Source organism: Lonchura striata, chromosome 3 (genome assembly GCF_050655825.1).
Source record: "Lonchura striata isolate lonStrDom1 chromosome 3, ASM5065582v1, whole genome shotgun sequence".
NCBI classification, from domain to species: domain Eukaryota; kingdom Metazoa; phylum Chordata; class Aves; order Passeriformes; family Estrildidae; genus Lonchura; species Lonchura striata.
The window spans coordinates 10,499,896-10,509,691 of record NC_140705.1 but is presented as its reverse complement, the minus strand read 5'-3'; the positions used below and the strand labels follow the sequence as shown (position 1 = coordinate 10,509,691).

The 9,796-nt window shown below is 38.7% G+C and overlaps 1 long non-coding RNA gene across 1 annotated transcript in view; it reads right to left on the bottom strand.

Annotated features, from left to right (window-relative positions):
• Positions 1-295: 295 nt before the first annotated feature.
• LOC146767789 (uncharacterized) overlaps positions 296-9,796 on the bottom strand; it is a 114,281-nt gene continuing 104,780 nt past the window's right edge. Inside the window, exons 3-4 of the long non-coding RNA XR_014953566.1 lie at positions 6,672-6,860; positions 296-842 (exon numbers count right to left, since the gene is read on the bottom strand). This is a non-coding gene — a long non-coding RNA (uncharacterized LOC146767789). The remainder of the gene's footprint in view (positions 843-6,671; positions 6,861-9,796) is intronic.

Genomic DNA, 9,796 nt, shown 5'->3' with positions numbered 1-9,796 from the left:
AATTCAAATGAAAGCTTGGCTGATTAATAAATTGTCACTTTTCTCGAAGATACTGGGAACTTGCTCCTTCCCTTGGAGGCATCTCTGCCTACTTCAAACTTCTCAAGGGAAAGGCTGTTTTTGCCTCCTCTTCTTTTTACCAGACACCAAGGCTTGAAGAACACATTCCAAATTACTGTCATTATCTTTCAGTTACTTTAGCAACTGGTACAGGTGATGTGATCTCTCCTGATGAAATGAGATGGACAAACTGATGGCATGTACAGTGCCTTGCTGTGGGAGACTTTAGCAAGCCTAGCAACTGCACTGAAATGTCACAGGTGGTAAACTCTGGATTTTAATGGGAGCCACAGATAAATAGCATTTGCTGGAGCCAAAGATAAATAGCATTTGCAGGACTCAGCAGTTGGGATACAGCAGTGTTTGCAGCCATAAGCAGAGAGCGCCTGCACTTAGAGGCAGGTATGCTGGGCGTAAAGCACAAGCCAGCTCCTGCAAATGTCCAGATGTCACAGGAGCAGCTGGGAGGGCGGACAGGGAGGTCAGTGGGGCCCATCCCAGGTGCCACAGCCCCTGCTGACGTCAGTGGAAGTTCAAGGCACTTAACACCTCCCAGGACTGGCCTGTGAGAACAACTTCCAGAAGGAAACGATCTTGAAAACAGATCATGTGCTGTTAAATGTAACATAGATGCAAAAAGGGCAGAGCAGTGTGTCTTGCAAAATGTGTCTTCTTTAGTGCAGGATCCCCAAGCTGTGAGCTTATTCACTCTTGGCTCTCTCTTCCCACTGTCTTATCTGTTATGGTGTTGGCACAGAGCTGAGTCCCGGGTGACTGTAGAGCTGGAACAAAACAGCAAATGTTCTCCAGGTTTTCTTTTTTTCAGAATTCCCTAACTCCCAACCTACTTAAGGGGGAGCCATGAGCTAAAGTAAAATTATAGTTTTGTCTTCTTCTCAAGCCAGATATCTCCAGAGGGAATTGTGCTCTCAGTGTACTTTTCTTCCAGAACTACTACCACCCTTACCACAGCATCTTGCAATGAAAACAGATTCTTTCTGTTCCCTGACAAAGTTTTCAATTAATAAAGGTAAATTAAAGAACAGCCTTTAGTCAGTTAAATTTTGTTGTCCTTTTTACCAGTTGTTCTATGCACTGGAATTTTATATTTGATCTTTTATAGCCAGTCTGAACATTTATATAATGTTATAAAGTCTGTTAAATGTGATCTGGCAAAGAAAGGATATAGTATGTTTGGGGGGAAAAAAGCTTCCCGGTCCCCTTATTTATTTTTAGACATGCTACATTTCTAATAAAAGTATAGTTCAATCAATTAAAAACAGCAGTAAGTGTATCAGCTTTAATTTCAAACTTTTAAAGTTTTCTCAACCATTTCAAAGAAAATGTTAAGGGATTTTTCTAGCAGGAAAATTGAGCAAGTGTCACTTTCTGTACCAGGCATAGTAGAAATATTCAATAATTCAGTGGCTTTCAGAGATCTGTTCTTTCTCTTGTGTTTCAATGTCATGGACTGCTGCATTTTGAATACCAGACAAAACAATCCTATCTTCTCAAATCAGCAAAGAGGACTTAAATACACCAGCATATATGTATAATCCACCCTAAGGATATATCCTATATATGAACGATTATCCTATATCCCCATATCCTACTGGAGATATACATACAGGATATTAGTGCTAAGAACTTATCCAGACTGAATGTCCAGACCTTGATAATTTGGCCTTATATTACATATTTACCTTGTTTGCTAATTCATTTTATACATATGGAAAACCCCAAAGGATGTTGCCCTCTCTTTTACTGTGTGATAACAGCCATAATAAAAACCAAACAAAAAAAATCCAACATTTTAATTCTCTTCTGAGATATCTCTCATTTGCATCCTGGAAAGCCAGGTTTCAGTAGAGGTCAAAGATGCTCATTATTACACAGGGTTGCTGCCCTCTGGAATGACTGCAGAAATCCCTTTTGAGAAGTCGGAAAAGATCTCTAGCACCAGCACAAAAGATGGGATGACAGTATTTGACTACACCAGGCTACACCCCTGTCCTACAAAAAAAAAATAATCTGGAAAAAAATAAAGCCCTAACAACTGCTCTTCTTCAGGAGGAATAATAGGTGACCATGCAATGGTCTACGCAACTGGCCATAAGAAAAACAAAAGACAGCTTAAGGGTCCTTCAGCCCTGTGGACACATTTTGTGAAGGGAGGAATGACAAAATGACAGCTGGCAAAGACGGTGGGGTATTGCTTCAAGAAGCTCCACAATCTCTATTCTCTTTGCCCTCCTGGAAAAAGACACAGAAGTGGAGCAAAGAATGGGACAAGAGAGTCATAAACAGTCATTTATGACTCAAACAAATCATTTAGCATAGCAGACAATACAATCTGAGCTCTGGTGTCAAATATGCCAGCAAGGATTACCATGGATATTGAGTGTTTTCTGACCAATATTACAGGAGTAGCCTAGAGGAGAGAGGGAGTATTCCAGCGAGGTCAAGAGTATTTCATTATTCTTTATTTATTTATAGTGTTGTAGCTGTATTCTGATCTCATGGGAAGCACAATGGAAGATTATATGGCAGCAAAGATCATGCTGTGTCCCTATCTGCTCATGTCCAGATATCTTTCACATACGAGTCGCTTGCAACATGCTGAATTTTTCATTTAAAAAAAAGAAAATATTCAACTAAGCAAGGAGAAACAAAAAGGGGTCAGCTGGACTCAGCTTGACCTTTTTTTTTTCCATAAAATAACACTTGTGTGTTGGGGAGCAATGAACTAAATATGGACTTTGCTCAAATGAAGACAGATTCAAGGTTAAGGGGGAGATTTTGTTGTATTACACAATGCTCTGGGATAGACTATTGGTCCTTGCTGTGCAGATGTAGCCATGGCTGATTATCCCCACTCCCAAGCCTCTTTACTCACCCGCAGTGTTTGGTTTCCAAGAGAATGATTCTCTAGTGACTGATTTATTTCTGCAGAAACACGTATGTAAAACTAACTCGATTTACAACTGTTCATTGTGCATCCTCTACCCATAGCAACAGGCAAAAGTGATTTCACAAAGCATATAGTATTCCACAGTAGTGGTTTTTGTTGTTTTGTTGATTTTATAATATAGTATATGATGTGAAGATTTTGTCTTGTAACAGTAATTCAGTGGACATGAGGATACAGTGCAGATTTAAGGTTATGGAAGGAAAATTAGCAGTGGGACATCCCCTACTATCACCAAAACAAAACTTCAAAAATAAGTTTTATAAAGAAATATTCTTGAGTTTCTGTAGTGCCAATAAAATTCTACATTTAATTACAAATTTGCCCTTGCTTGTGCTGTAGGCACCAAGAAACTAGCTCTAGAGCAATGTAAAGAAAATACTAGCACTGAATATATGCTATGTGTAGTTGGATAAAGGAGGGGAAAGATGTGGATCAGCAAAAATATAGGTAACAGACAATACACTTCATAAAAAGAGAGATCTACTTTGTCATCCTTCTGGAAAAAGAGGCAGCTCCGTGTTTCTTTTATAATGAACTGAGTAGTCCCCAAATAAATTACCTGGTTTCCAGAAGTGTTTCTTTTTTGGAGAATGCTCCTTGAGAATAATAAAATTGAAGCTTCCTAACAGAAAATATGCATTGCATAGGTACATCAGAAGGAACAGTGTGCTAAATCAGAGCAAGATCTCAATACCAGTACAGAAACTTCAGGGAAAAAAAAAAAATATAAAAATTAGGGAAATTCTTTTCTATGCAAAGAACAAGCAAAAAACAATCTCTGGAATCCAGGAGAAGGCCAGAAACAGGTCTGAGTGTTTCCTTTATTTCTTGGTGAAAAGAAAGGAAGCAGAAAGGGGGCATGTCAACACCACAACATACTATTATCAGATAGTAAGGAGGAAGAGAGGAATGATACTTTCTAATAGCAAAGTTTTCAAGCTTTCAACGAGCAGGATGTCCTGGAGATCAGTGACTCTTTGAAAGTCAGGTGGAATGAGGATACATGTTTTCAGAATAATTGGAGGGCAGAAAAGGGGAAGTTGTTTTAGTTTATGACTGAGAAGAGCAGATCAGAAAAAAAACCCTGAGTTTTCTTTAACAGAAGCAATAACACAATAAGGATGGCATCACAGAATGGTTTGGGATGAAAGGGATCTTAAAATCATCTATCTCCAAACCCCCCTTGCATAGCAGGGACACCTTCAACTAGACCAGGTGACTCAGAGTCCTATCCAGCCTGGCCTTGAGCACTTCTGGGGATAGGGTACCCACAATTTCTCTGGAGAACATATCCCAGAATCTCACCACCCTCACAGTAAAGAATTTCTTCCTAATGTCTGATCTAAACCTGCCCTCTTTCAGTTTGAAGCCATTCTCACTTGTCCTGTTACTCTTGGTGCTTGTAAAGAGCCCGTCTCCATTTTTCTTGTCAACTCCCTTCAAGAACTGGAAGGACACAATTAGATCATTTTGGATCACTCAGCTCTTTTCCAGGTTGAATAATCCCATTTCTCTCAGCCTGTCCTCATAGCAAAGGTGCTCCATCCCTCTGATGACCTGGTGGCCTTCTCTTTGGACTTGCTCCAACGAGTCCATGTCTTTCCTGTGCTGGGATCCCAGGGCTGGTTGGAATAGCCCAGCTGGGGTCACACGGGAGTGGATCATGAGCTGCACAAAAGCTCAAGGAACTGGAAGATGTTTTCAGGGAAAGGAACAGGGAAGCAAAGACAAGACAGGGAATTTCTAAATGAGAGAACTTGAAAGGAGGAAGGATTCAAGATCGGGGTGAAAAGTTGATATGGCTCCATTAGGAACCCTTTAAGGATGTGAGACTGAAAAGGAACAGAGAAAGCTGAGAAGAAAAGTGAGATCCAGGAAAAGCAACTAAGGACGAGAAGAAAAAGCATAGATGAAACTAGAAAAGCTACCATAAGAATGTATGAAAAATGAGAACAAAATGCAGCTACATGTTAGAAATCAAAGGAGCACAGAGACTCTCTCCTTACTGAGAAAAAAATTACACAGAAAAGACTGTTAGTTCTTTCACTGCAGTAATTTCTAATATTGTCATAATTAATCCCACAATTAATCAGATATTTATATTTTTTAAATTGAGGGATCAGAAAGGGAAAAATATGTTTAGAAAAATAAAGATGTTTTGTACCCTTAGGTACACTTCGAAGAACTTACCTAGAGCAAACTGAACCAGTTGTGATTATTTTTGAGGATTCATGGATGACTGTATGAATCTCATAAAGATCAATCTGAGTATACTGTAAAAGCATGAATTATGAGACCAGAGAGGCTAATTTTCAGCCATTACTTAAAATAATTTTAAAACATAGAGAAAAGTAATTAAAATATTAAAGGGAGAACTCTGTAGGTGCATCAAAACAAACTCATGTCAAGGCCGTTACATTTTCTTTTTGGACATGAATGTCAGCCTCCTGGATATAGGGATTGCAGAAATAGTCCTTGCAAGATGTTCTGACATCTTCTGGCACTTCTTTTTATAAACAAATTAAGAAAGTAGAATTTAGGTAAAACACTCATAATATTCTTTTTCTACACTTGATTGGTAACCCTACTCTAAGCATACCTATCAATAAAGGTATTTCTTGCCATTGAAGACAGGCACCATAAGTACAACATTTATATTCTAAATGTATAACAGCAGGATGAAAGGGTTGACAAGCACTTGAACTACAAGCTCTGAAATCAATGTGATCTTGGGAGATGAAATAGTCAAACAGGTTGATATTGTTGAAAGACAATTTGCAAGTTCATGTGAAATCCAGGCATCTGGGACAGTTGGGATAAATTGCCCTCCAGAAATCCCTGTGTCTCTGCTTTGCAATTAAGTGAAGCCCTGGGAACTGCACAGATAAAATAGTTATTTTTTTAATGTCTTTTGTAAGGTAAGATAAACTCCAGTACAGAAGAACTGAAATGCAGATACAGAGTGGAGAATATTTGTGGTTGGGCAACAGTTCAGCAGGAAAGATCTCAGAGGTACTTCAGATCTCAAACTTATGATGAGTCAAATGTGGTGTTTTGCAAAAGAAAAAAATTTAATTCTGGGCTATATTAAAATGATCATTCCATAAAAGTCATTGAGTATTTATCCAGCCCTTCTCAGAATTGACAAGGTCACAGCTTGTATCCCATGCCCAGTTTTAGAGGGATAGCAGAAAGAATCCATAAGGGAGGGCTTCAGAAAACATAACCCATTGATATTCCCCTCACCTTACAGCTGTGCACTTCTTTAGTACAAAAACCTTCTGTCAGCTCCACGATTCACTTAATAAAATATTACTGGATATTAAAGCATTCTAGTAAAATAATTTATGTAACAGAGAAAACTGGTGTTTGAGCTGTGGAAATCAGTTGTAAAGAGGCAACCTTGGCTTCCCTACACAGGAAAACTTCCTCCAAAGGCTATATTTACCCTGTTTGAAAACTCTCTGGCTGGCTCCAGAGCAGATCACTCCAGCCCAGGGAGAAGCCTGTGTGTGCAGATGTTGCAGATAGGGATGGGATTGAATTCCTGTTTAGTGTTCTCATAAAAGTGAAGAATGAGGGAGAGGCTGCAGCTCTCTAGATCTGTCAAACTGGCATCTCTTGCCATCATTACACTTACCTTACAATTGCTGTTCAAAATTATTTATTCCAAGGTGTGAATTCTGGAGGTGAATGCAGAATTGCAGAGATGCTCAGTGGTGTATCCAAATTTGCTCACAGCAACAGTGAGCAGTCTCACAGCTGGTCCCTTGGTGGGGTCAGCCTAAGGCCAGGGATATGATCTGTCCAAAATTCTCCATTCATCCTGCTAGGAAAAAAAGAGGGAACAAGACATCTAAACAAGGTAAGGTTTTTAGTATCCCAAATAGAGTTCAGCATGTGGACTGTTGCCTGTGCTGGAGAAGTTAAAGAGAAAAGCAGCAACTGAGAGGAGGATGCCTGATGCTGATGACATTACATATGTCATCTTGAGGAGCTGATGAGGGAATATTGTCTTAACACATAAAAAATGATAAAGGCTTTTAGATGTGAAATACTGGAATTGGGTGGGAATCTGACCAGAAGTTGTCGTACTTTGTGTTTGTTTGGATTTCTTCCAAGGAGCATTTCAAAATTTTGCAATCAAAGTGAAGGACCTTTGAAATATCTCTCTCAACACAGCAATGGTAGTCATTCCCTCTGTGAGGCACAACCACCTTTTAAAGTACTAGAATATTGAATTATTCATTAATTATCTTATAAAAGCTGCAGAGCATACACACTGTGCCAGCCCATCAGCTGGTGTAAATCAATACAAATCCAGTGTCTCCCATGTGAAGCCTACTAAAAGTACTAGAAGTCATTTAACTGACATCTCTGCAGTAGAGATTTGTTTATTTTATAGAGCCAAAATAGTGGTTAAATAAAATGTTTGTACAGGATACAAAGCCAGAGGATGAAGTGCTGTGCTGTGGCTTTTAGCTCCCCCTTTTCTTTCTCCCAGTATTTAGGAGAAGGCCTGGAATAACACTGTGGGCCTAACCTTTCTTTGTTGATGTAGGGTGCTGGAGGTCTGCACGTGTTCTCTGGTCATCCTGGGCTTTGGCAAGTCTTGGGAGTTCCACCTTCTCCCTTCCCTCTGCTCTCCCAGGCATAAGAGGTACTTTGTCTTTCAGATGAGCTCTTTATATTTCAAAGCACAAGCCTTCAAAATAGACAGAGCTTTTTGCTCTGTTGAAAAGAGAAGTGTCTCTACAAAAATTTCCATGCATTTGTTTTTCTCCCAATATCCTGCTAGCTGAACACCTCCCAAAGGCCCAAACATAGTAAAATAGAAATATGTGTAAAGATAAAATAATAACAAATTTCTGATTCACCACGACATTCAGTCACATGGCAGTCTCAAAATGCAATAAATTACTGTATATTTTTACATTTTTTAAAGACAAATTCCTTCATTTGAAACACAGACATTTAACCAAGAGTTAGTTGGAAACTTGCAATGACAGTATTAGGAGACTGCTAGGTACACAGTGGAGTTTAATCCTCATCTAAATCTAAAACATTTCTCCACCCATAAACTGAGTTACTCTCATTTTACACCATGGGTCACGATTTTAATGCAATCAATATGCAAAGTTAGCAACTCCTCAGTGGATGTAGATCAGTTTCCCACACATCAGCTGCCCTTTTCTGAAGACTTTTCAGCTGGGCTGACCTTTCTACTAGGACATAAGTTGTTATATATTTAAATATTCATGTTGTACAGGCTTCTATAAACAAATATTTTCAATGTAATACTTGTCAAAGATGTAAGAACATAAGTTCAATATTTTATAAAACAGCTGTTTTTTTAACACTGTGCTTTATACACTTCAGGCATTTAACAGAACACCCAGTAGTAGCCAAAGAAAAGAAAAGAAAAAATAGTTAATATTCACTTTCTGTTGCCACAGACTTGTACAACATAAATTTTCAGTCTTATGGGAAGCTTTTTCAACAGCATTTTTTTAGCTAATAGTTAATAGCAATGATTTTTGCAGAGCTCTCAGTCACATCACATTTCCTAGAGTGCAAGGAGATAAATTAAATGGCAAAAGATGAACTGATGAAAAATTTGTGGCTATGGATGTGATAATAAGGATAACAAATATAACAGCTGACCTGGTTTTGTCCTTCCTTTTTCATGACATTTTATAGTGACCTGTCTTTCTCCCTGGGATGTAGGAGCTGCAGTTGTTTTGCACTTTTCTGTGTAAATTTTTCTGCTTCATCACAGAAATATGCAACCATCATTTTAGAAGTCTATGACCCCTGTAACAAGAGGCTATAGAATTGAATACTACCTGACCAGAAAATGAGCAAAGGGTTTACAGCAGACCCTGAGTCCTGATTGTTACCACAAGGAGGGAAGTGTGGCTCTGTGGAAATGCTCAGCATCACACAGACAAAAATAAACCCTGAAATTACCCACCCTGTTTCATCTTTGTGGGCCTTTTTCTGTGTTGTTCTTTTCTTTCATTTTCTCATTTAGAGTATAAGCCTAAAGCAAATTAATTATCAACATGAGCATATTCAAATTTAGATGAACTACTGAATATCAGATGAAAAGAAAATTTACTTTGATTATGCTTATTTCAATTTCATGTAAAGGAGAGTGACAATGACTTCACAATCAATCATGAAAGATTCATGGACTTTCATTACTTTCTTCACTATTGTTAACTCAAACCATATCTTCCAAAAACGTGGCCAAGGTTCATTTCTTACACCATGGGAGCTGAAACATTTGTCTTGGCCCTTGGTCACTAACTTGTGTCCCTAAGGCCTGAAGTCTCTGGACCTGGAATGATCAAATCTTTACAAAGACTGTCCCCTTGTCATGAATAGTTTAAGGAGAGTTTGATCTTTTTTCATCTGCTGGAGAAAGCAGAGTTCTTGCCACTTTGTGCTGTGCCCTGCCACGCGTCACAAGGACTAAATGTGCGCAAAGAAGCCATCTGTTGACAGACCCAGCTGTAGTAACTAACTTCTGATTAGTAAATTATCTATGCAAAGGAACATGAAGTTCAAAAGCCTTAGAGACACTGGTAAATATTTCCCCCACCCACCCTATCTTGTTCATTACTGAAAATCCATGAGAACTGTCTGACTGGAATGCTTTGGTTTTAAGCCTGATTGAATCTTGGACAAGATGCTGCATAAAAAGCATTTTCTTCCAGCAACCTACCAATCATATTAGCAGTTGTTCATTTCAGATTTATC